The sequence below is a fragment of the Eleutherodactylus coqui genome, unplaced genomic scaffold (genome assembly GCF_035609145.1).
Source record: "Eleutherodactylus coqui strain aEleCoq1 unplaced genomic scaffold, aEleCoq1.hap1 HAP1_SCAFFOLD_452, whole genome shotgun sequence".
NCBI classification, from domain to species: domain Eukaryota; kingdom Metazoa; phylum Chordata; class Amphibia; order Anura; family Eleutherodactylidae; genus Eleutherodactylus; species Eleutherodactylus coqui.
Window position 1 is genome coordinate 58683 of NW_027102021.1, and position 19906 is coordinate 78588.

Here is a 19906-nt window from a genome sequence, read left to right on the forward strand (position 1 = left end):
GGGCTTTCTGCAGTGCGAACGCACCTCCGAAAAGGAAAGAAACCTACTCACGGCCTTAAAAGTCAACGGGACCTGGCATTCCCAGCCGGTCACCCATACTGGTACTTGCCAGGCCTCAAACTGGCTGGCGGCCGCGATCTGACGAGACCAGGCACATTCAGCTTAGAATGCCCGTTGACAGCTCCTCCTCCTTTCCTATGGGCTTTCTGCAGTGCGAACGCACCTCCGAAAAGGAAAAAAACCTACTCACGGCCTTAAAAGTCAACGGGACCTGGGATTCCCAGCCGGTCACCCATACTGGTACTTGCCAGGCCTCAAGCTGGCTGGCGGCCGCGATCTGACGAGACCAGGCACATTCAGCTTAGAATGCCCGTTGACAGCTCCTCCTCCTTTCCTATGGGCTTTCTGCAGTGCGAACGCACCTCCGAAAAGGAAAAAAACCTACTCACGGCCTTAAAAGTCAACGGGACCTGGGATTCCCAGCCGGTCACCCATACTGGTACTTGCCAGGCCTCAAGCTGGCTGGCGGCCGCGATCTGACGAGAGCAGGCACATTCAGCTTAGAATGCCCGTTGACAGCTCCTCCTCCTTTCCTATGGGCTTTCTGCAGTGCGAACGCACCTCCGAAAAGGAAAGCAACCTGCTCACGGCCTTAAAAGTCAACGGGACCTGGGATTCCCAGCCGGTCACCCATACTGGTACTTGCCAGGCCTCAAGCTGGCTGGCGGCCGCGATCTGACGAGAGCAGGCACATTCAGCTTAGAATGCCCGTTGACAGCTCCTCCTCCTTTCCTATGGGCTTTCTGCAGTGCGAACGCACCTCCGAAAAGGAAAGCAACCTGCTCACGGCCTTAAAAGTCAACGGGACCTGGGATTCCCAGCCGGTCACCCATACTGGTACTTGCCAGGCCTCAAGCTGGCTGGCGGCCGCGATCTGACGAGAGCAGGCACATTCAGCTTAGAATGCCCGTTGACAGCTCCTCCTCCTTTCCTATGGGCTTTCTGCAGTGCGAACGCACCTCCGAAAAGGAAAGAAACCTACTCACGGCCTTAAAAGTCAACGGGACCTGGGATTCCCAGCCGGTCACCCATACTGGTACTTGCCAGGCCTCAAGCTGGCTGGCGGCCGCGATCTGACGAGAGCAGGCACATTCAGCTTAGAATGCCCGTTGACAGCTCCTCCTCCTTTCCTATGGGCTTTCTGCAGTGCGAACGCACTTCCGAAAAGGAAAGAAACCTACTCACGGCCTTAAAAGTCAACGGGACCTGGGATTCCCAGCCGGTCACCCATACTGGTACTTGCCAGGCCTCAAGCTGGCTGGCGGCCGCGATCTGACGAGAGCAGGCACATTCAGCTTAGAATGCCCGTTGACAGCTCCGCCTCCTTTCCTATGGGCTTTCTGCAGTGCGAACGCACCTCCGAAAAGGAAAGAAACCTACTCACGGCCTTAAAAGTCAACGGGACCTGGGATTCCCAGCCGGTCACCCATACTGGTACTTGCCAGGCCTCAAGCTGGCTGGCGGCCGCAATCTGACAAGAGCAGGCACATTCAGCTTAGAATGCCCGTTGACAGCTCCTCCTCCTTTCCTATGGGCTTTCTGCAGTGCGAACGCACCTCCGAAAAGGAAAGAAACCTACCCACGGCCTTAAAAGTCAACGGGACCTGGGATTCCCAGCCGGTCACCCATACTGGTACTTGCCAGGCCTCAAGCTGGCTGGCGGCCGCGATCTGACGAGAGCAGGCACATTCAGCTTAGAATGCCCGTTGACATCTCCTCCTCCTTTCCTATGGGCTTTCTGCAGTGCGAACTCACCTCCGAAAAGGAAAGCAACCTACTCACGGCCTTAAAAGTCAACGGGACCTGGATTCCCAGCCGCTCACCCATACTGGTACTTGCCAGGCCTCAAGCTGGCTGGCGGCCGCAGATCTGACGAGAGCAGGCACATTCAGCTTAGAATGCCCGTTGACAGCTCCTCCTCCTTTCCTATGGGCTTTCTGCAGTGCGAACGCACCTCCGAAAAGGAAAGAAACCTACTCACGGCCTTAAAAGTCAACGGGACCTGGGATTCCCAGCCGGTCACCCATACTGGTACTTGCCAGGCCTCAAGCTGGCTGGCGGCCGCGATCTGACGAGAGCAGGCACATTCAGCTTAGAATTCCCGTTGACAGCTCCTCCTCCTTTCCTATGGGCTTTCTGCAGTGCGAACGCACCTCCGAAAAGGAAAGAAACCTACTCACGGCCTTAAAAGTCAACGGGACCTGGGATTCCCAGCCGGTCACCCATACTGGTACTTGCCAGGCCTCAAGCTGGCTGGCGGCCGCGATCTGACGAGAGCAGGCACATTCAGCTTAGAATGCCCGTTGACAGCTCCTCCTCCTTTCCTATGGGCTTTCTGCAGTGCGAACGCACCTCCAAAAAGGAAAGAAACCTACTCACGGCCTTAAAAGTCAACGGGACCTGGGATTCCCAGCCGGTCACCCATACTGGTACTTGCCAGGCCTCAAGCTGGCTGGCGGCCGCGATCTGACGAGAGCAGGCACATTCAGCTTAGAATGCCCGTTGACAGCTCCTCCTCCTTTCCTATGGGCTTTCTGCAGTGCGAACGCACCTCCGAAAAGGAAAGCAACCTACTCACGGCCCTTAAAAGTCAACGGGACCTGGGATTCCCAAGCCGGTCACCCATACTGGTACTTGCCAGGCCTCAAGCTGGCTGGCGCCGCGATCTGACGAGAGCAGGCACATTCAGCTTAGAATGCCTGTTGACAGCTCCTCCTCCTTTCCTATGGGCTTTCTGCAGTGCGAACGCACCTCCGAAAAGGAAAGAAACCTACTCACGGCCATAAAAGTCAACGGGACCTGGGATTCCCAGCCGGTCACACCATACTGGTACTTGCCAGGCCTCAAGCTGGCTGGCGGCCGCGATCTGACGAGAGCAGGCACATTCAGCTTAGAATGCCCGTTGACAGCTCCTCCTCCTTTCCTATGGCTTTCTGCAGTGCGAACGCACCTCCGAAAAGGAAAGCAACCTACTCACTGGCCTTAAAAGTCAGCATGACCTGGGATTCCCAGCCGGTCACCCATACTGGTACTTGCCAGGCCTCAAGCTGGCTGGCGGCCGCTATCTGACGAGAGCAGGCACATTCAGCTTAGAATGCCCGTTGACAGCTCCTCCTCCTTTCCTATGGGCTTTCTGCAGTGCGAACGCACCTCCGAAAAGGAAAGAAACCTACTCACGGCCTTAAAAGTCAACGGGACCTGGGATTCCCAGCCGGTCACCCATACTGGTACTTGCCAGGCCTCAAGCTGGCTGGCGGCCGCGATCTGACGAGAGCAGGCACATTCAGCTTAGAATTCCCGTTGACAGCTCCTCCTCCTTTCCTATGGGCTTTCTGCAGTGCGAACGCACCTCCGAAAAGGAAAGAAACCTACTCACGGCCTTAAAAGTCAACGGGACCTGGGATTCCAGCCGGTCACCCCATACTGGTACTTGCCAGGCCTCAAGCTGGCTGGCGGCCGCGATCTGACGAGAGCAGGCACATTCAGCTTAGAATGCCCGTTGACAGCTCCTCCTCCTTTCCTATGGGCTTTCTGCAGTGCGAAACGCACCTCCGAAAAGGAAAGAAACCTACTCACGGCCTTAAAAGTCAACGGGACCTGGGATTCCCAGCCGGTCACCCATACTGGTACTTGCCAGGCCTCAAGCTGGCTGGCGCCGCGATCTGACGAGAGCAGGCACATTCAGCTTAGAATGCCCGTTGACAGCTCCTCCTCCTTTCCTATGGGCTTTCTGCAGTGCGAACGCACCTCCGAAAAGGAAAGAAACCTACTCACGGCCTTAAAAGTCAACGGGACCTGGGATTCCCAGCCGGTCACCCATACTGGTACTTGCCAGGCCGCAAGCTGGCTGGCGGCCGCGATCTGACGAGAGCAGGCACATTCAGCTTAGAATGCCCGTTGACAGCTCCTCCTCCTTTCCTATGGGCTTTCTGCAGTGCGAACGCACCTCCGAAAAGGAAAGAAACCTACTCACGGCCTTAAAAGTCAACGGGACCTGGGATTCCCAGCGGTCACCCATACTGGTACTTGCCAGGCCTCAAGCTGGCTGGCGGCCGCGATCTGACGAGAGCAGGCACATTCAGCTTAGAATGCCCGTTGACAGCTCCTCCTCCTTTCCTATGGGCTTTCTGCAGTGCGAACGCACCTCCGAAAAGGAAAGAAACCTACTCACGGCCTTAAAAGTCAACGGGACCTGGGATTCCCCAGCCGGTCACCCATACTGGTACTTGCCAGGCCTCAAGCTGGCTGGCGGCCGCGATCTGACGAGAGCAGGCACATTCAGCTTAGAATGCCCGTTGACAGCTCCTCCTCCTTTCCTATGGGCTTTCTGCAGTGCGAACGCACCTCCGAAAAGGAAAGCAACCTACTCACGGCCTTAAAAGTCAACGGGACCTGGGATTCCCAGCCGGTCACCCATACTGGTACTTGCCAGGCCTCAAGCTGGCTGGCAGCCGCGATCTGACGAGAGCAGGCACATTCAGCTTAGAATGCCCGTTGACAGCTCCTCCTCCTTTCCTATGGGCTTTCTGCAGTGCGAACGCACCTCCGAAAAGGAAAGAAACCTACTCACGGCCTTAAAAGTCAACGGGACCCTGGGATTCCCAGCCGGTCACCCATACTGGTACTTGCCAGGCCTCAAGCTGGCTGGCGGCCGCGATCTGACGAGAGCAGGCACATTCAGCTTAGAATGCCCGTTGACAGCTCCTCCTCCTTTCCTATGGGCTTTCTGCAGTGCGAACGCACCTCCGAAAAGGAAAGAAACCTACTCACAGGCCTTAAAAGTCAACGGGACCTGGGATTCCCAGCCGGTCACCCATACTGGTACTTGCCACGCCTCAAGCTGGCTGGCGGCCGCGATCTGACGAGAGCAGGCACATTCAGCTTAGAATGCCCGTTGACAGCTCCTCCTCCTTTCCTATGGGCTTTCTGCAGTGCGAACGCACCTCCGAAAAGGAAAGCAACCTACTCACGGCCTTAAAAGTCAACGGGACCTGGGATTCCCAGCCGGTCACCCATACTGGTACTTGCCAGGCCTCAAGCTGGCTGGCAGCCGCGATCTGACGAGAGCAGGCACATTCAGCTTAGAATGCCCGTTGACAGCTCCTCCTCCTTTCCTATGGCTTTCTGCAGTGCGAACGCACCTCCGAAAAGGAAAGAAACCTACTCACGGCCTTAAAAGTCAACGGGACCTGGGATTCCCAGCCAGGTCACCCATACTGGTACTTGCCAGGCCTCAAGCTGGCTGGCGGCCGCGATCTGACGAGAGCAGGCACATTCAGCTTAGAATGCCCGTTGACAAGCTCCTCCTCCTTTCCTATGGGCTTTCTGCAGTGCGAACGCACCTTCCGAAAAGGAAAGAAACCTACTCACGGCCTTAAAAGTCAACGGGACCTGGGATTCCCAGCGGTCACCCATACTGGTACTTGCCAGGCCCTCAAGCTGGCTGGCGGCCGCGATCTGACGAGAGCAGGCACATTCAGCTTAGAATGCCCGTTGACAGCTCCGCCTCCTTTCCTATGGGCTTTCTGCAGTGCGAACGCACCTCCGAAAAGGAAAGAAACCTACTCACGGCCTTAAAAGTCAACGGGACCTGTGATTCCCAGCCGGTCACCCATACTGGTACTTGCCAGGCCTCAGCTGGCTGGCGGCCGCGAATCTGACGAGAGCAGGCACATTCAGCTTAGAATGCCCGTTGACAGCTCCTCCTCCTTTCCTATGGGCTTTCTGCAGTGCGAACGCACCTCCGAAAAAGGAAAGAAACCTACTCACGGCCTTAAAAGTCAACGGGACCTGGGATTCCCAGCGCGTCACCCATACTGGTACTTGCCAGGCCTCAAGCTGGCTGGCGGCCGCGATCTGACGAGAGCAGGCACATTCAGCTTAGAATGCCCGTTGACAGCTCCTCCTCCTTTCCTATGGGCTTTCTGCAGTGCGAACGCACCTCCGAAAAGGAAAGCAACCTACTCACGGCCTTAAAAGTCAACGGGACCTGGGATTCCCAGCCGGTCACCCATACTGGTACTTGCCAGGCCTCAAGCTGGCTGGCGGCCGCGATCTGACGAGAGCAGGCACATTCAGCTTAGAATGCCCGTTGACAGCTCCTCCTCCTCCTTTCCTATGGGCTTTCTGCAGTGCGAACGCACCTCCGAAAAGGAAAGAAACCTACTCACGCCTTAAAAGTCAACGGGACCTGGGGATTCCCAGCCGGTCACCCATACTGGTACTTGCCAGGCCTCAAGCTGGCTGGCGGCTGCGATCTGACGAGAGCAGGCACATTCAGCTTAGAATTCCCGTTGACAGCTCCTCCTCCTTTCCTATGGGCTTTCTGCAGTGCGAACGCACCTCCGAAAAGGAAAGAAACCTACTCACGGCCTTAAAAGTCAACGGGACCTGGGATTCCCAGCCGGTCACCCATACTGGTACTTGCCAGGCCTCAAGCTGGCTGGCGGCCGCGATCTGACGAGAGCAGGCACATTCAGCTTAGAATGCCCGTTGACAGCTCCTCCTCCTTTCCTATGGGCTTTCTGCAGTCGAACGTCAGACCTCCGAAAAGGAAAGAAACCTACTCACGGCCTTAAAGTCAACGGGACCTGGGATTCCCAGCCGGTCAACCATACTGGTACTTGCCAGGCCTCAAGCTGGCTGGCGGCCCGCGATCTGACGAGAGCAGGCACATTCAGCTTAGAATGCCCGTTGACAGCTCCTCCTCCTTTCCTATGGGCTTTCTGCAGTGCGAACGCACCTCCGAAAATGAAAGCAACCTACTCACGGCCTTAAAAGTCAACGGGACCTGGGATTCCCAGCCGGTCACCCATACTGGTACTTGCCAGGCCTCAAGCTGGCTGGCGGCCAGCGATCTGACGAGAGCAGGCACATTCAGCTTAGAATGCCCGTTGACAGCTCCTCCTCCTTTCCTATGGGCTTTCTGCAGTGCGAACGCACCTCCGAAAAGGAAAGAAACCTACTCACGGCCTTAAAAGTCAACGGGACCTGGGATTCCCAGCCGGTCACCCCATACTGGTACTTTGCCAGGCCTCAAGCTGGCTGGCGGCCGCGATCTGACAAGAGCAGGCACATTCAGCTTAGAATGCCCGTTGACAGCTCCTCCTCCTTTCCTATGGGCTTTCTGCAGTGCGAACGCACCTCCGAAAAGGAAAGCAACCTACTCACGGCCTTAAAAGTCAACGGGACCTGGGATTCCCAGCCGGTCACCCATACTGGTACTTGCCAGGCCTCAAGCTGGCTGGCGGCCGCGATCTGACGAGAGCAGGCACATTCAGCTTAGAATGCCTGTTGACAGCTCCTCCTCCTTTCCTATGGGCTTTCTGCAGTGCGAACGCACCTCCGAAAAGGAAAGAAACCTACTCACGGCCATAAAGTCAACGGGACCTGGGATTCCCAGCCGGTCACCCATACTGGTACTTGCCAGGCCTCAAGCTGGCTGGCGGCCGCGATCTGACGAGAGCAGGCACATTCAGCTTAGAATGCCCGTTGACAGCTCCTCCTCCTTTCCTATGGGCTTTCTGCAGTGCGAACGCACCTCCGAAAAGGAAAGCAACCTACTCACGGCCTTAAAAGTCAGCATGACCTGGGATTCCCAGCCGGTCACCCATACTGGTACTTGCCAGGCCTCAAGCTGGCTGGCGGCCGCTATCTGACGAGAGCAGGCACATTCAGCTTAGAATGCCCGTTGACAGCTCCTCCTCCTTTCCTATGGGCTTTCTGCAGTGCGAACGCACCTCCGAAAAGGAAAGAAACCTACTCACGGCCTTAAAAGTCAACGGGACCTGGGATTCCCAGCCGGTCACCCCATACTGGTACTGCTTGCCAGGCCTCAAGCTGGCTGGCGGCCGCGATCTGACGAGAGCAGGCACATTCAGCTTAGAATTCCCGTTGACAGCTCCTCCTCCTTTCCTATGGGCTTTCTGCAGTGCGAACGCACCTCCGAAAAGGAAAGAAACCTACTCACGGCCTTAAAAGTCAACGGGACCTGGGATTCCCAGCCGGTCACCCATACTGGTACTTGCCAGGCCTCAAGCTGGCTGGCGGCCGCGATCTGACGAGAGCAGGCACATTCAGCTTAGAATGCCCGTTGACAGCTCCTCCTCCTTTCCTATGGGCTTTCTGCAGTGCGAACGCACTCCGAAAAGGAAAGAAACCTACTCACGGCCTTAAAAGTCAACGGGACCTGGGATTCCCAGCCGGTCACCCATACTGGTACTTGCCAGGCCTCAAGCTGGCTGGCGGCCGCGATCTGACGAGAGCAGGCACATTCAGCTTAGAATGCCCGTTGACAGCTCCTCCTCCTTTCCTATGGGCTTTCTGCAGTGCGAACGCACCTCCGAAAAGGAAAGAAACCTACTCACGGCCTTAAAAGTCAACGGGACCTGGGATTCCCAGCCGGTCACCCATACTGGTACTTGCCAGGCCGCAAGCTGGCTGGCGGCCGCGATCTGACGAGAGCAGGCACATTCAGCTTAGAATGCCCGTTGACAGCTCCTCCTCCTTTCCTATGGGCTTTCTGCAGTGCGAACGCACCTCCGAAAAGGAAAGAAACCTACTCACGGCCTTAAAAGTCAACGGGACCTGGGATTCCCAGCCGGTCACCCATACTGGTACTTGCCAGGCCTCATGCTGGCTGGCGGCCGCGATCTGACGAGAGCAGGCACATTCAGCTTAGAATGCCCGTTGACAGCTCCTCCTCCTTTCCTATGGCTTTCTGCAGTGCGAACGCACCTCCGAAAAGGAAAGAAACCTACTCACGGCCTTAAAAGTCAACGGGACCTGGGATTCCCAGCCGGTCACCCATACTGGTACTTGCCACGCCTCAAGCTGGCTGGCGGCCGCGATCTGACGAGAGCAGCACATTCAGCTTAGAATGCCCGTTGACAGCTCCTCCTCCTTTCCTATGGCTTTCTGCAGTGCGAACGCACCTCCGAAAAGGAAAGCAACCTACTCACGGCCTTAAAAGTCAACGGGACCTGGGATTCCCAGCCGGTCACCCATACTGGTACTTGCCAGGCCTCAAGCTGGCTGGCAGCCGCGATCTGACGAGAGCAGGCACATTCAGCTTAGAATGCCCGTTGACAGCTCCTCCTCCTTTCCTATGGGCTTTCTGCAGTGCGAACGCACCTCCGAAAAGGAAAGAAACCTACTCACGGCCTTAAAAGTCAACGGGACCTGGATTCCCAGCCGGTCACCCATACTGGTACTTGCCAGGCCTCAAGCTGGCTGGCGGCCGCGATCTGACGAGAGCAGGCACATTCAGCTTAGAATGCCCGTTGACAGCTCCTCCTCCTTTCCTATGGCTTCTGCAGTGCGAACGCACCTTCGAAAAGGAAAGAAACCTACTCACGGCCTTAAAAGTCAACGGGACCTGGGATTCCCAGCCGGTCACCCATACTGGTACTTGCCACGCTCAAGCTGGCTGGCGGCCGCGATCTGACGAGAGCAGCACATTCAGCTTAGAATGCCCGTTGACAGCTCCTCCTCCTTTCCTATGGGCTTTCTGCAGTGCGAACGCACCTTCCGAAAAGGAAAGCAACCTACTCACGGCCTAAAAGTCAACGGGACCTGGATTCCCAGCCGGTCACCCATACTGGTACTTGCCAGGCCTCAAGCTGGCTGGCAGCCGCGATCTGACGAGAGCAGGCACATTCAGCTTAGAATGCCCGTTGACAGCTCCTCCTCCTTTCCTATGGGCTTTCTGCAGTGCGAACGCACCTCCGAAAAGGAAAGAAACCTACTCACGGCCTTAAAAGTCAACGGGACCTGGGATTCCCAGCCGGTCACCCATACTGGTACTTGCCAGGCCTCAAGCTGGCTGGCGCCGCGATCTGACGAGAGCAGGCACATTCAGCTTAGAATGCCCGTTGACCAGCTCCTCCTCCTTTCCTATGGGCTTTCTGCAGTGCGAACGCACCTCCGAAAAGGAAAGAAACCTACTCACGGCCTTAAAAGTCAACGGGACCTGGGATTCCCAGCCGGTCACCCATACTGGTACTTGCCAGCCTCAAGCTGGCTGGCGGCCGCGATCTGACGAGAGCAGGCACATTCAGCTTAGAATGCCCGTTGACAGCTCCTCCTCCTTTCCTATGGGCTTTCTGCAGTGGCGAACGCACCTCCGAAAAGGAAAGAAACCTACTCACGGCCTTAAAAGTCAGACGGGACCTGTGATTCCCAGCCGGTCACCCATACTGGTACTTGCCAGGCCTCAAGCTGGCTGGCGGCCTGCAATCTGACGAGAGCAGGCACATTCAGCTTAGAATGCCCGTTGACAGCTCCTCCTCCTTTCCTATGGGCTTTCTGCAGTGCGAACGCACCTCCGAAAAGGAAAGAAACCTACTCACGGCCTTAAAAGTCAACGGGACCTGGATTCCCAGCCGGTCACCCATACTGGTACTTGCCAGGCCTCAAGCTGGCTGGCGGCCGCGATCTGACGAGAGCAGGCACATTCAGCTTAGAATGCCCGTTGACAGCTCCTCCTCCTTTCCTATGGCTTTCTGCAGTGCGAACGCACCTCCGAAAAGGAAAGAAACCTACTCACGGCCTTAAAAAGTCAACGGGACCTGGGATTCCAGCCGTCACCCATACTGGTACTTGCCAGGCCTCAAGCTGGCTGGCGGCCGCGATCTGACGAGAGCAGGCACATTCAGCTTAGAATGCCCGTTGACAGCTCCTCCTCCTCCTTTCCTATGGGCTTTCTGCAGTGCGAACGCACCTCCGAAAAGGAAAGAAACCTACTCACTGCCTTAAAAGTCAACGGGACCTGGGATTCCCAGCCGGTCACCCATACTGGTACTTGCCAGGCCTCAAGCTGGCTGGCGGCTGCGATCTGACGAGAGCAGGCACATTCAGCTTAGAATTCCCGTTGACAGCTCCTCCTCCTTTTCCTATGGGCTTTCTGCAGTGCGAACGCACCTCCGAAAAGGAAGAAACCTACTCACGCCTTAAAAGTCAACGGGACCTGGGATTCCCAGCCGGTCACCCATACTGGTACTTGCCAGGCCTCAAGCTGGCTGGCGGCCGCGATCTGACGAGAGCAGGCACATTCAGCTTAGAATGCCCGTTGACAGCTCCTCCTCCTTTCCTATGGGCTTTCTGCAGTGCGAACGAACCTCCGAAAAGGAAAGAAACCTACTCACGGCCTTAAAAGTCAACGGGACCTGGGATTCCAGCCGGTCAACCATACTGGTACTTGCCAGGCCTCAAGCTGGCTGGCGGCCGCGATCTGACGAGAGCAGGCACATTCAGCTTAGAATGCCCGTTGACAGCTCCTCCTCCTTTCCTATGGGCTTTCTGCAGTGCGAACGCACCTCCGAAAAGGAAAGCAACCTACTCACGGCCTTAAAAGTCAACGGGACCTGGGATTCCAGCCGGTCACCCATACTGGTACTTGCCAGGCCTCAAGCTGGCTGGCGGCCGCGATCTGACGAGAGCAGGCACATTCAGCTAGAATGCCCGTTGACAGCTCCTCCTCCTTTCCTATGGGCTTTCTGCAGTGCGAACGCACCTCCGAAAAGGAAAGAAACCTACTCACAGGCCTTAAAAGTCAACGGGGACCTGGGATTCCCAGCCGTCACCCATACTGGTACTTGCCAGGCCTCAAGCTGGCTGGCGGCCGCGATCTGACGAGAGGCAGGCACATTCAGCTTAGAATGCCCGTTGACAGCTCCTCCTCCTTTCCTATGGGCTTTCTGCAGTGCGAACGCACCTCCGAAAAGGAAAGCAACCTACTCACGGGCCTTAAAAGTCAACGGGACCTGGGATTCCCAGCCGGTCACCCATACTGGTACTTGCCAGGCCTCAAGCTGGCTGGCGGCCGCGATCTGACGAGAGCAGGCACATTCAGCTTAGAATGCCCGTTGACAGCTCCTCCTCCTTTCCTATGGGCTTTCTGCAGTGCGAACGCACCTCCGAAAAGGAAAGCAACCTACTCACGGCCTTAAAAGTCAACGGGACCTGGGATTCCCAGCCGGTCCCCGATACTGGTACTTGCCAGGCCTCAAGCTGTCTGGCGGCCGCTTTCTGACGAGAGCAGGCACATTCAGCTTAGAATGCCCGTTGACAGCTCCTCCTCCTTTCCTATGGGCTTTCTGCAGTGCGAACGCACCTCCGAAACGGAAAGAAACCTACTCACGGCCTTAAAAGTCAACGGGACCTGGGATTCCCAGCCGGTCACCCATACTGGTACTGCCAGGCCTCAAGCTGGCTTGGCGGCCGACGATCTGACGAGAGCAGCACATTCAGCTTAGAATGCCCGTTGACAGCTCCTCCTCCTTTCCTATGGGCTTTCTGCAGTGCGAACGCACCTCCGAAACGGAAAGAAACCTACTCACGGCCTTAAAAGTCAACGGACCTGGGATTCCCAAGCCGGTCACCCATACTGGTACTTGCCAGGCCTCAAGCTGGCTGGCGGCCGCGATCTGACGAGAGCAGGCACATTCAGCTTAGAATGCCCGTTGACAGCTCCTCCTCCTTTCCTATGGGCTTTCTGCAGTGCGAACGCACCTCCGAAAAGGAAAGCAACCTACTCACGGCCTTAAAAGTCAACGGGACCTGGGATTCCCAGCCGGTCACCCATACTGGTACTTGCCAGGCCTCAAGCTGGCTGGCGGCCGCGATCTGACGAGAGCAGGCACATTCAGCTTAGAATGCCCGTTGACAGCTCCTCCTCCTTTCCTATGGGCTTTCTGCAGTGCGAACGCACCTCCGAAAACGGAAAGAAACCTACTCACGGCCTTAAAAGTCAACGGGACCTGGGATTCCCAGCCGGTCACCCATACTGGTACTTGCCAGGCCTCAAGCTGGCTGGCGGCCGCGATCTGACGAGAGCAGGCACATTCAGCTTAGAATGCCCGTTGACAGCTCCTCCTCCTTTCCTATGGGCTTTCTGCAGTGCGAACGCACCTCCGAAACGGAAAGAAACCTACTCACGGCCTTAAAAGTCAACGGGACCTGGGATTCCCAGCGGTCACCCATACTGGTACTTGCCAGGCCTCAAGCTGGCTGGCGGCCGCGATCTGACGAGAAGCAGGCACATTCAGCTTAGAATGCCCGTTGACAGCTCCTCCTCCTTTCCTATGGGCTTTCTGCAGTGCGAACGCACCTCCGAAACGGAAAGAAACCTACTCACGCACTTAAAAGTCAACGGGACCTGGGATTCCCAGCCGGTCACCCATACTGGTACTTGCCAGGCCTCAAGCTGGCTGGCGGCCGCGATCTGACGAGAGCAGGCACATTCAGCTTAGAATGCCCGTTGACAGCTCCTCCTCCTTTCCTATGGGCTTTCTGCAGTGCGAACGCACCTCCGAAACGGAAAGAAACCTACCTCACGGGCCTTAAAAGTCAACGGGACCTGGGATTCCCAGCCGGTCACCCATTACTGGTACTTGCCAGGCCTCAAGCTGGCTGGCGGCCGCGATCTGACGAGAGCAGGCACATTCAGCTTAGAATGCCCGTTGACAGCTCCTCCTCCTTTCCTATGGGCTTTCTGCAGTGCGAACGCACCTCCGAAAAGGAAAGAAACCTACTCACGGCCTTAAAAGTCAACGGGACCTGGGATTCCCAGCCGGTCACCCATACTGGTACTTGCCAGGCCTCAAGCTGGCTGGCGGCCGCGATCTGACGAGAGCAGGCACATTCAGCTTAGAATGCCCGTTGACAGCTCCTCCTCCTTTCCTATGGGCTTTCTGCAGTGCGAACGCACCTCCGAAAAGGAAAGCAAACCTACTCACGGCCTTAAAAGTCAACGGGACCTGGGATTCCCAGCCGGTCACCCATACTGGTACTTGCCAGGCCTCAAGCTGGCTGGCGGCCGCGATCTGACGAGAGCAGGCACATTCAGCTTAGAATGCCCGTTGACAGCTCCTCCTCCTTTCCTATGGGCTTTCTGCAGTGCGAACGCACCTCCGAAACGGAAAGAAACCTACTCACGGCCTTAAAAGTCAACGGGACCTGGGATTCCCAGCCGATCACCCATACTGGTACTTGCCAGGCCTCAAGCTGGCTGGCGGCCGCGATCTGACGAGAGCAGGCACATTCAGCTTAGAATGCCCGTTGACAGCTCCTCCTCCTTTCCTATGGCTTTCTGCAGTGCGAACGCACCTCCGAAAAGGAAAGAAACCTACTCACGGCCTTAAAAGTCAACGGGACCTGGGATTCCCAGCCGATCACCCATACTGGTACTTGCCAGGCCTCAAGCTGGCTGGCGGCCGCGATCTGACGAGAGCAGGCACATTCAGCTTAGAATGCCCGTTGACAGCTCCTCCTCCTTTCCTATGGGCTTTCTGCAGTGCGAACGCACCTCCGAAACGGAAAGAAACCTACTCACGGCCTTAAAAGTCAACGGGACCTGGGATTCCCAGCCGGTCACCCATACTGGTACTTGCCAGGCCTCAAGCTGGCTGGCGGCCGCGATCTGACGAGAGCAGGGCACATTCAGCTTAGAATGCCCGTTGACAGCTCCCCCTCCTTTCCTATGGGCTTTCTGCAGTGCGAACGCACCTCCGAAAAGGAAAGAAACCTACTCACGGCCTTAAAAGTCAACGGGACCTGGGATTCCAGCCGGTCACCCATACTGGTACTTGCCAGGCCTCAAGCTGGCTGGCGGCCGCGATCTGACGAGAGCAGGCACATTCAGCTTAGAATGCCCGTTGACAGCTCCTCCTCCTTTCCTATGGGCTTTCTGCAGTGCGAACGCACCTCCGAAAAGGAAAGAAACCTACTCACGGCCTTAAAAGTCAACGGGACCTGGGATTCCCAGCCGGTCACCCATACTGGTACTTGCCAGGCCTCAAGCTGGCTGGCGGCCGCGATCTGACGAGAGCAGGCACATTCAGCTTAGAATGCCCGTTGACAGCTCCTCCTCCTTTCCTATGGGCTTTCTGCAGTGCGAACGCAACCTCCGAAAAGGAAAGAAACCTACTCACGGCCTTAAAAGTCAACGGGACCTGGGATTCCCAGCCGGTCACCCATACTGGTACTTGCCAGGCCTCAGCTGGCTGGCGGCCGCGATCTGACGAGAGCAGGCACATTCAGCTTAGAATGCCCGTTGACAGCTCCTCCTCCTTTCCTATGGGCTTTCTGCAGTGCGAACGCACCTCCGAAAAGGAAAGAAACCTACTCACGGCCTTAAAGTCAACGGGACCTGGATTCCCAGCCGGTCACCCATACTGGTACTTGCCAGGCCTCAAGCTGGCTGGCGGCCGCGATCTGACGAGAGCAGGCACATTCAGCTTAGAATGCCCGTTGACAGCTCCTCCTCCTTTCCTATGGGCTTTCTGCAGTGCGAACGCACCTCCGAAAAGGAAAGCAACCTACTCACTGGCCTTAAAAGTCAACGGGACCTGGGATTCCCAGCCGGTCACCCATACTGGTACTTGCCAGGCCTCAAGCTGGCTGGCGGCCGCGATCTGACGAGAGCAGGCACATTCAGCTTAGAATGCCCGTTGACAGCTCCTCCTCCTTTCCTATGGGCTTTCTGCAGTGCGAACGCACCTCCGAAACGGAAAGAAACCTACTCACTGGCCTTAAAAGTCAACGGGACCTGGATTCCCAGCCGATCACCCATACTGGTACTTGCCAGGCCTCAAGCTGGCTGGCGGCCGCGATCTGACGAGAGCAGGCACATTCAGCTTAGAATGCCCGTTGACAGCTCCTCCTCCTTTCCTATGGGCTTTCTGCAGTGCGAACGCACCTCCGAAAAGGAAAGAAACCTACTCACGGCCTTAAAAGTCAACGGGACCTGGGAATCCCAGCCGATCACCCATACTGGTACTTGCCAGGCCTCAAGCTGGCTGGCGGCCGCGATCTGACGAGAGCAGGCACATTCAGCTTAGAATGCCCGTTGACAGCTCCTCCTCCTTTCCTATGGGCTTTCTGCAGTGCGAACGCACCTCCGAAACGGAAAGAAACCTACTCACGGCCTTAAAAGTCAACGGGACCTGGGATTCCCAGCCTGTCACCCATACTGGTACTTGCCAGGCCTCAAGCTGGCTGGCGGCCGCGATCTGACGAGAGCAGGCACATTCAGCTTAGAATGCCCGTTGACAGCTCCTCCTCCTTTCCTATGGGCTTTCTGCAGTGCGAACGCACCTCCGAAAAGGAAAGAACCTACTCACGGCCTTAAAAGTCAACGGGACCTGGGATTCCCAGCCGGTCACCCATACTGGTACTTGCCAGGCCTCAAGCTGGCTGGCGGCCGCGATCTGACGAGAGCAGGCACATTCAGCTTAGAATGCCCGTTGACAGCTCCTCCTCCTTTCCTATGGGCTTTCTGCAGTGCGAACGCACCTCCGAAAAGGAAAGAAACCTACTCACGGCCTTAAAAGTCAACGGGACCTGGGATTCCCAGCCGGTCACCCATACTGGTACTTGCCAGGCCTCAAGCTGGCTGGCGGCCGCGATCTGACGAGAGCAGGCACATTCAGCTTAGAATGCCCGTTGACAGCTCCTCCTCCTTTCCTATGGGCTTTCTGCAGTGCGAACGCACCTCCGAAACGGAAAGAAACCTACTCACGGCCTTAAAAGTCAACGGACCTGGGATTCCCAGCCGGTCAACCATACTGGTACTTGCCAGGCCTCAAGCTGGCTGGCGGCCGCGATCTGACGAGAGCAGGCACATTCAGCTTAGAATGCCCGTTGACAGCTCCTCCTCCTTTCCTATGGGCTTTCTGCAGTGCGAACGCACTTCCGAAAAGGAAAGAAACCTACTCACTGCCTTAAAAGTCAACGGGACCTGGGATTCCCAGCCGGTCACCCATACTGGTACTTGCCAGGCCTCAAGCTGGCTGGCGGCCGCGATCTGACGAGAGCAGGCACATTCAGCTTAGAATGCCCGTTGACAGCTCCTCCTCCTTTCCTATGGGCTTTCTGCAGTGCGAACGCACCTCCGAAAAGGAAAGAAACCTACTCACGGCCTTAAAAGTCAACGGGACCTGGGATTCCCAGCCGGTCACCCATACTGGTACTTGCCAGGCCTCAAGCTGGCTGGCGGCCGCGATCTGACGAGAGCAGGCACATTCAGCTTAGAATGCCCGTTGACAGCTCCTCCTCCTTTCCTATGGGCTTTCTGCAGTGCGAACGCACCTCCGAAAAGGAAAGCAACCTACTCACGGCCTTAAAAGTCAACGGGACCTGGGATTCCCAGCCGGTCACCCATACTGGTACTTGCCAGGCCTCAAGCTGGCTGGCGGCCGCTTTCTGACGAGAGCAGGCACATTCAGCTTAGAATGCCCGTTGACAGCTCCTCCTCCTTTCCTATGGGCTTTCTGCAGTGCGAACGCACCTCCGAAACGGAAAGAAACCTACTCACGGCCTTAAAAGTCACCGGGACCTGTGATTCTCAGCCGGTCACCCATACTGGTACTTGCCAGGCCTCAAGCTGGCTTGGCGGCCACGATCTGACGAGAGCAGGCACATTCAGCTTAGAATGCCCGTTGACAGCTCCTCCTCCTTTCCTATGGCTTTCTGCAGTGCGAACGCACCTCCGAAAAGGAAAGAAACCTACTCACGGCCTTAAAAGTCAACGGGACCTGGGATTCCCAGCCCGGTCACCCATACTGGTACTTGCCAGGCCTCAAGCTGGCTGGCGCCGCGATCTGACGAGAGCAGGCACATTCAGCTTAGAATGCCCGTTGACAGCTCCCCCTCCTTTCCTATGGGCTTTCTGCAGTGCGAACGCACCTCCGAAAAGGAAAGAAACCTACTCACGGCCTTAAAAGTCAACGGGACCTGGGATTCCCAGCCGGTCACCCATACTGGTACTTGCCAGGCCTCAAGCTGGCTGGCGGCCGCGATCTGACGAGAGCAGGCACATTCAGCTTAGAATGCCCGTTGACAGCTCCTCCTCCTTTCCTATGGCTTTCTACAGTGCGAACGCACCTCCGAAAAGGAAAGAAACCTACTCACGGCCTTAAAAGTCAACGGGACCTGGGATTCCCAGCCGGTCACCCATACTGGTACTTGCCAGGCCTCAAGCTGGCTGGCGGCCGCGATCTGACGAGAGCAGGCACATTCAGCTTAGAATGCCGTTGACAGCTCCTCCTCCTTTCCTATGGGCTTTCTGCAGTGCGAACGCACCTCCGAAAAGGAAAGAAACCTACTCACGGCCTTAAAAGTCAACGGGACCTGGATTCCCAGCCGGTCACCCATACTGGTACTTGCCAGGCCTCAAGCTGGCTGGCGGCCGCGATCTGACGAGAGCAGGCACATTCAGCTTAGAATGCCCGTTGACAGCTCCTCCTCCTTTCCTATGGGCTTTCTGCAGTGCGAACGCACCTCCGAAAACGGAAAGAAACCTACTCACGGCCTTAAAAGTCAACGGGACCTGGGATTCCAGCCGGTCACCCATACTGGTACTTGCCAGGCCTCAAGCTGGCTGGCGGCCGCGATCTGACGAGAGCAGGCACATTCAGCTTAGAATGCCCGTTAACAGCTCCTCCTCCTTTCCTATGGGCTTTCTGCAGTGCGAACGCACCTCCGAAAAGGAAAGAAACCTACTCACAGGCCTTAAAAGTCAACGGGACCTGGGATTCCCAGCCGGTCACCCATACTGGTACTTGCCAGGCCTCAAGCTGGCTGGCTGGCGGCCGCGATCTGACGAGAGCAGCACATTCAGCTTAGAATGCCGTTGACAGCTCCTCCTCCTTTCCTATGGGCTTTCTGCAGTGCGAACGCACCTCCGAAAAGGAAAGAAACCTACTCACGGCCTTAAAAGTCCAACGGGACCTGGGATTCCCAGCCGGTCACCCATACTGGTACTTGCCAGGCCTCAAGCTGGCTGGCGGCGCGCTTTCTGACGAGAGCAGGCACATTCAGCTTAGAATGCCCGTTGACAGCTCCTCCTCCTTTCCTATGGGCTTTCTGCAGTGCGAACGCACCCTCCGAAACGGAAAGAAACCTACTCACGGCCTTAAAAGTCAACGGGACCTGGGATTCCCAGCCGGTCACCCATACTGGTACTTGCCAGGCCTCAAGCTGGCTTGCGGCCGCGATCTGACGAGAGCAGGCACATTCAGCTTAGAATGCCCGTTGACAGCTCCTCCTCGCTTTCCTATGGGCTTTCTGCAGTGCGAACGCACCTCCGAAAAGGAAAGAAGGCTACTCACGGCCTTAAAAGTCAACGGGACCTGGGATTCCCAGCCGGTCACCCATACTGGTACTTGCCAGGCCTCAAGCTGGCTGCGGCCGCGATCTGACGAGAGCAGGCACATTCAGCTTAGAATGCCCGTTGACAGCTCCTCCTCCTTTCCTATGGCTTTCTGCAGTGCGAACGCACCTCCGAAACGGAAAGAAACCTACTCACGAGCCTTAAAAGGTCAACGGGACCTGGGATTCCCAGCCGGTCACCCATACTGGTACTTGCCAGGCCTCAAGCTGGCTGGCGGCCGCGATCTGACGAGAGCAGGCACATTCAGCTTAGAATGCCCGTTGACAGCTCCTCCTCCTTTCCTATGGGCTTTCTGCAGTGCGAACGCACCTCAGAAACGGAAAGAAACCTACTCACGGCCTTAAAAGTCAACGGGGACCTGGGATTCCCAGCCGGTCACCCATACTGGTACTTGCCAGGCCTCAAGCTGGCTGGCGGCCGCGATCTGACGAGAGCAGGCACATTCAGCTTAGAATGCCCGTTGACAGCTCCTCCTCCTTTCCTATGGGCTTTCCTGCAGTGCGAACGCACCTCCGAAACGGAAAGAAACCTACTCACGGCCTTAAAAGTCAACGGGACCTGGGATTCCCAGCCGGTCACCCATACTGTACTTGCCAGGCCTCAAGCTGGCTGGCGGCCGCGATCTGACGAGAGCAGGCACATTCAGCTTAGAATGCCCGTTGGACAGCTCCTCCT

At 56.7% G+C, this 19906-nt stretch overlaps 65 pseudogenes; all 65 read right to left on the reverse strand.

The window, feature by feature from the left end:
* Nucleotides 1-60: 60 nt before the first annotated feature.
* Nucleotides 61-179, reverse strand: LOC136594635 (5S ribosomal RNA; annotated as a pseudogene).
* An 80-nt stretch (nt 180-259) lies between these two features.
* Nucleotides 260-378, reverse strand: LOC136594576 (5S ribosomal RNA; annotated as a pseudogene).
* Nucleotides 379-458: 80 nt separating this feature from the next.
* LOC136594425 (5S ribosomal RNA) lies at nt 459-577 on the reverse strand (annotated as a pseudogene).
* Nucleotides 578-657: 80 nt separating this feature from the next.
* Nucleotides 658-776, reverse strand: LOC136594426 (5S ribosomal RNA; annotated as a pseudogene).
* Nucleotides 777-856: 80 nt separating this feature from the next.
* On the reverse strand, nt 857-975 carry LOC136594428 (5S ribosomal RNA; annotated as a pseudogene).
* Nucleotides 976-1055: 80 nt separating this feature from the next.
* LOC136594429 (5S ribosomal RNA) lies at nt 1056-1174 on the reverse strand (annotated as a pseudogene).
* Nucleotides 1175-1254: 80 nt separating this feature from the next.
* LOC136594430 (5S ribosomal RNA) lies at nt 1255-1373 on the reverse strand (annotated as a pseudogene).
* Nucleotides 1374-1652: 279 nt separating this feature from the next.
* Nucleotides 1653-1771, reverse strand: LOC136594431 (5S ribosomal RNA; annotated as a pseudogene).
* Nucleotides 1772-2050: 279 nt separating this feature from the next.
* LOC136594521 (5S ribosomal RNA) lies at nt 2051-2169 on the reverse strand (annotated as a pseudogene).
* An 80-nt stretch (nt 2170-2249) lies between these two features.
* LOC136594433 (5S ribosomal RNA) lies at nt 2250-2368 on the reverse strand (annotated as a pseudogene).
* An 80-nt stretch (nt 2369-2448) lies between these two features.
* Nucleotides 2449-2567, reverse strand: LOC136594434 (5S ribosomal RNA; annotated as a pseudogene).
* Nucleotides 2568-3246: 679 nt separating this feature from the next.
* On the reverse strand, nt 3247-3365 carry LOC136594522 (5S ribosomal RNA; annotated as a pseudogene).
* Nucleotides 3366-3645: 280 nt separating this feature from the next.
* On the reverse strand, nt 3646-3763 carry LOC136594600 (5S ribosomal RNA; annotated as a pseudogene).
* Nucleotides 3764-3843: 80 nt separating this feature from the next.
* On the reverse strand, nt 3844-3962 carry LOC136594568 (5S ribosomal RNA; annotated as a pseudogene).
* Nucleotides 3963-4042: 80 nt separating this feature from the next.
* LOC136594564 (5S ribosomal RNA) lies at nt 4043-4160 on the reverse strand (annotated as a pseudogene).
* Nucleotides 4161-4240: 80 nt separating this feature from the next.
* Nucleotides 4241-4360, reverse strand: LOC136594596 (5S ribosomal RNA; annotated as a pseudogene).
* Nucleotides 4361-4440: 80 nt separating this feature from the next.
* On the reverse strand, nt 4441-4559 carry LOC136594469 (5S ribosomal RNA; annotated as a pseudogene).
* Nucleotides 4560-4639: 80 nt separating this feature from the next.
* Nucleotides 4640-4759, reverse strand: LOC136594532 (5S ribosomal RNA; annotated as a pseudogene).
* Nucleotides 4760-4840: 81 nt separating this feature from the next.
* On the reverse strand, nt 4841-4959 carry LOC136594593 (5S ribosomal RNA; annotated as a pseudogene).
* An 80-nt stretch (nt 4960-5039) lies between these two features.
* On the reverse strand, nt 5040-5158 carry LOC136594470 (5S ribosomal RNA; annotated as a pseudogene).
* Nucleotides 5159-5237: 79 nt separating this feature from the next.
* Nucleotides 5238-5357, reverse strand: LOC136594599 (5S ribosomal RNA; annotated as a pseudogene).
* Nucleotides 5358-5838: 481 nt separating this feature from the next.
* On the reverse strand, nt 5839-5957 carry LOC136594605 (5S ribosomal RNA; annotated as a pseudogene).
* An 80-nt stretch (nt 5958-6037) lies between these two features.
* On the reverse strand, nt 6038-6156 carry LOC136594435 (5S ribosomal RNA; annotated as a pseudogene).
* Nucleotides 6157-6238: 82 nt separating this feature from the next.
* Nucleotides 6239-6358, reverse strand: LOC136594586 (5S ribosomal RNA; annotated as a pseudogene).
* An 80-nt stretch (nt 6359-6438) lies between these two features.
* Nucleotides 6439-6557, reverse strand: LOC136594436 (5S ribosomal RNA; annotated as a pseudogene).
* A 281-nt stretch (nt 6558-6838) lies between these two features.
* LOC136594627 (5S ribosomal RNA) lies at nt 6839-6958 on the reverse strand (annotated as a pseudogene).
* Nucleotides 6959-7239: 281 nt separating this feature from the next.
* LOC136594584 (5S ribosomal RNA) lies at nt 7240-7358 on the reverse strand (annotated as a pseudogene).
* A 79-nt stretch (nt 7359-7437) lies between these two features.
* Nucleotides 7438-7556, reverse strand: LOC136594535 (5S ribosomal RNA; annotated as a pseudogene).
* Nucleotides 7557-8038: 482 nt separating this feature from the next.
* LOC136594437 (5S ribosomal RNA) lies at nt 8039-8157 on the reverse strand (annotated as a pseudogene).
* Nucleotides 8158-8236: 79 nt separating this feature from the next.
* On the reverse strand, nt 8237-8355 carry LOC136594439 (5S ribosomal RNA; annotated as a pseudogene).
* An 80-nt stretch (nt 8356-8435) lies between these two features.
* On the reverse strand, nt 8436-8554 carry LOC136594569 (5S ribosomal RNA; annotated as a pseudogene).
* An 80-nt stretch (nt 8555-8634) lies between these two features.
* LOC136594563 (5S ribosomal RNA) lies at nt 8635-8753 on the reverse strand (annotated as a pseudogene).
* A 276-nt stretch (nt 8754-9029) lies between these two features.
* LOC136594472 (5S ribosomal RNA) lies at nt 9030-9148 on the reverse strand (annotated as a pseudogene).
* An 80-nt stretch (nt 9149-9228) lies between these two features.
* Nucleotides 9229-9346, reverse strand: LOC136594474 (5S ribosomal RNA; annotated as a pseudogene).
* Nucleotides 9347-9621: 275 nt separating this feature from the next.
* Nucleotides 9622-9739, reverse strand: LOC136594483 (5S ribosomal RNA; annotated as a pseudogene).
* Nucleotides 9740-9819: 80 nt separating this feature from the next.
* On the reverse strand, nt 9820-9937 carry LOC136594601 (5S ribosomal RNA; annotated as a pseudogene).
* A 481-nt stretch (nt 9938-10418) lies between these two features.
* LOC136594475 (5S ribosomal RNA) lies at nt 10419-10536 on the reverse strand (annotated as a pseudogene).
* Nucleotides 10537-10816: 280 nt separating this feature from the next.
* On the reverse strand, nt 10817-10935 carry LOC136594464 (5S ribosomal RNA; annotated as a pseudogene).
* A 79-nt stretch (nt 10936-11014) lies between these two features.
* Nucleotides 11015-11133, reverse strand: LOC136594440 (5S ribosomal RNA; annotated as a pseudogene).
* Nucleotides 11134-11810: 677 nt separating this feature from the next.
* LOC136594441 (5S ribosomal RNA) lies at nt 11811-11929 on the reverse strand (annotated as a pseudogene).
* A 677-nt stretch (nt 11930-12606) lies between these two features.
* LOC136594442 (5S ribosomal RNA) lies at nt 12607-12725 on the reverse strand (annotated as a pseudogene).
* Nucleotides 12726-12806: 81 nt separating this feature from the next.
* Nucleotides 12807-12925, reverse strand: LOC136594443 (5S ribosomal RNA; annotated as a pseudogene).
* Nucleotides 12926-13204: 279 nt separating this feature from the next.
* On the reverse strand, nt 13205-13323 carry LOC136594445 (5S ribosomal RNA; annotated as a pseudogene).
* Nucleotides 13324-13405: 82 nt separating this feature from the next.
* LOC136594621 (5S ribosomal RNA) lies at nt 13406-13525 on the reverse strand (annotated as a pseudogene).
* An 80-nt stretch (nt 13526-13605) lies between these two features.
* LOC136594446 (5S ribosomal RNA) lies at nt 13606-13724 on the reverse strand (annotated as a pseudogene).
* An 81-nt stretch (nt 13725-13805) lies between these two features.
* Nucleotides 13806-13924, reverse strand: LOC136594447 (5S ribosomal RNA; annotated as a pseudogene).
* Nucleotides 13925-14004: 80 nt separating this feature from the next.
* LOC136594524 (5S ribosomal RNA) lies at nt 14005-14123 on the reverse strand (annotated as a pseudogene).
* A 79-nt stretch (nt 14124-14202) lies between these two features.
* LOC136594525 (5S ribosomal RNA) lies at nt 14203-14321 on the reverse strand (annotated as a pseudogene).
* An 80-nt stretch (nt 14322-14401) lies between these two features.
* On the reverse strand, nt 14402-14521 carry LOC136594562 (5S ribosomal RNA; annotated as a pseudogene).
* Nucleotides 14522-14799: 278 nt separating this feature from the next.
* LOC136594448 (5S ribosomal RNA) lies at nt 14800-14918 on the reverse strand (annotated as a pseudogene).
* A 278-nt stretch (nt 14919-15196) lies between these two features.
* On the reverse strand, nt 15197-15314 carry LOC136594476 (5S ribosomal RNA; annotated as a pseudogene).
* An 81-nt stretch (nt 15315-15395) lies between these two features.
* Nucleotides 15396-15514, reverse strand: LOC136594450 (5S ribosomal RNA; annotated as a pseudogene).
* An 81-nt stretch (nt 15515-15595) lies between these two features.
* On the reverse strand, nt 15596-15713 carry LOC136594543 (5S ribosomal RNA; annotated as a pseudogene).
* A 279-nt stretch (nt 15714-15992) lies between these two features.
* Nucleotides 15993-16111, reverse strand: LOC136594629 (5S ribosomal RNA; annotated as a pseudogene).
* Nucleotides 16112-16190: 79 nt separating this feature from the next.
* LOC136594451 (5S ribosomal RNA) lies at nt 16191-16309 on the reverse strand (annotated as a pseudogene).
* Nucleotides 16310-16389: 80 nt separating this feature from the next.
* Nucleotides 16390-16508, reverse strand: LOC136594452 (5S ribosomal RNA; annotated as a pseudogene).
* Nucleotides 16509-16786: 278 nt separating this feature from the next.
* LOC136594453 (5S ribosomal RNA) lies at nt 16787-16905 on the reverse strand (annotated as a pseudogene).
* An 80-nt stretch (nt 16906-16985) lies between these two features.
* LOC136594454 (5S ribosomal RNA) lies at nt 16986-17104 on the reverse strand (annotated as a pseudogene).
* An 80-nt stretch (nt 17105-17184) lies between these two features.
* Nucleotides 17185-17303, reverse strand: LOC136594527 (5S ribosomal RNA; annotated as a pseudogene).
* Nucleotides 17304-17781: 478 nt separating this feature from the next.
* Nucleotides 17782-17900, reverse strand: LOC136594455 (5S ribosomal RNA; annotated as a pseudogene).
* Nucleotides 17901-18177: 277 nt separating this feature from the next.
* Nucleotides 18178-18295, reverse strand: LOC136594477 (5S ribosomal RNA; annotated as a pseudogene).
* Nucleotides 18296-18978: 683 nt separating this feature from the next.
* Nucleotides 18979-19097, reverse strand: LOC136594457 (5S ribosomal RNA; annotated as a pseudogene).
* Nucleotides 19098-19178: 81 nt separating this feature from the next.
* LOC136594595 (5S ribosomal RNA) lies at nt 19179-19296 on the reverse strand (annotated as a pseudogene).
* An 81-nt stretch (nt 19297-19377) lies between these two features.
* Nucleotides 19378-19496, reverse strand: LOC136594413 (5S ribosomal RNA; annotated as a pseudogene).
* Nucleotides 19497-19576: 80 nt separating this feature from the next.
* Nucleotides 19577-19696, reverse strand: LOC136594479 (5S ribosomal RNA; annotated as a pseudogene).
* Between the last annotated feature and the right edge of the window lie 210 nt (nt 19697-19906).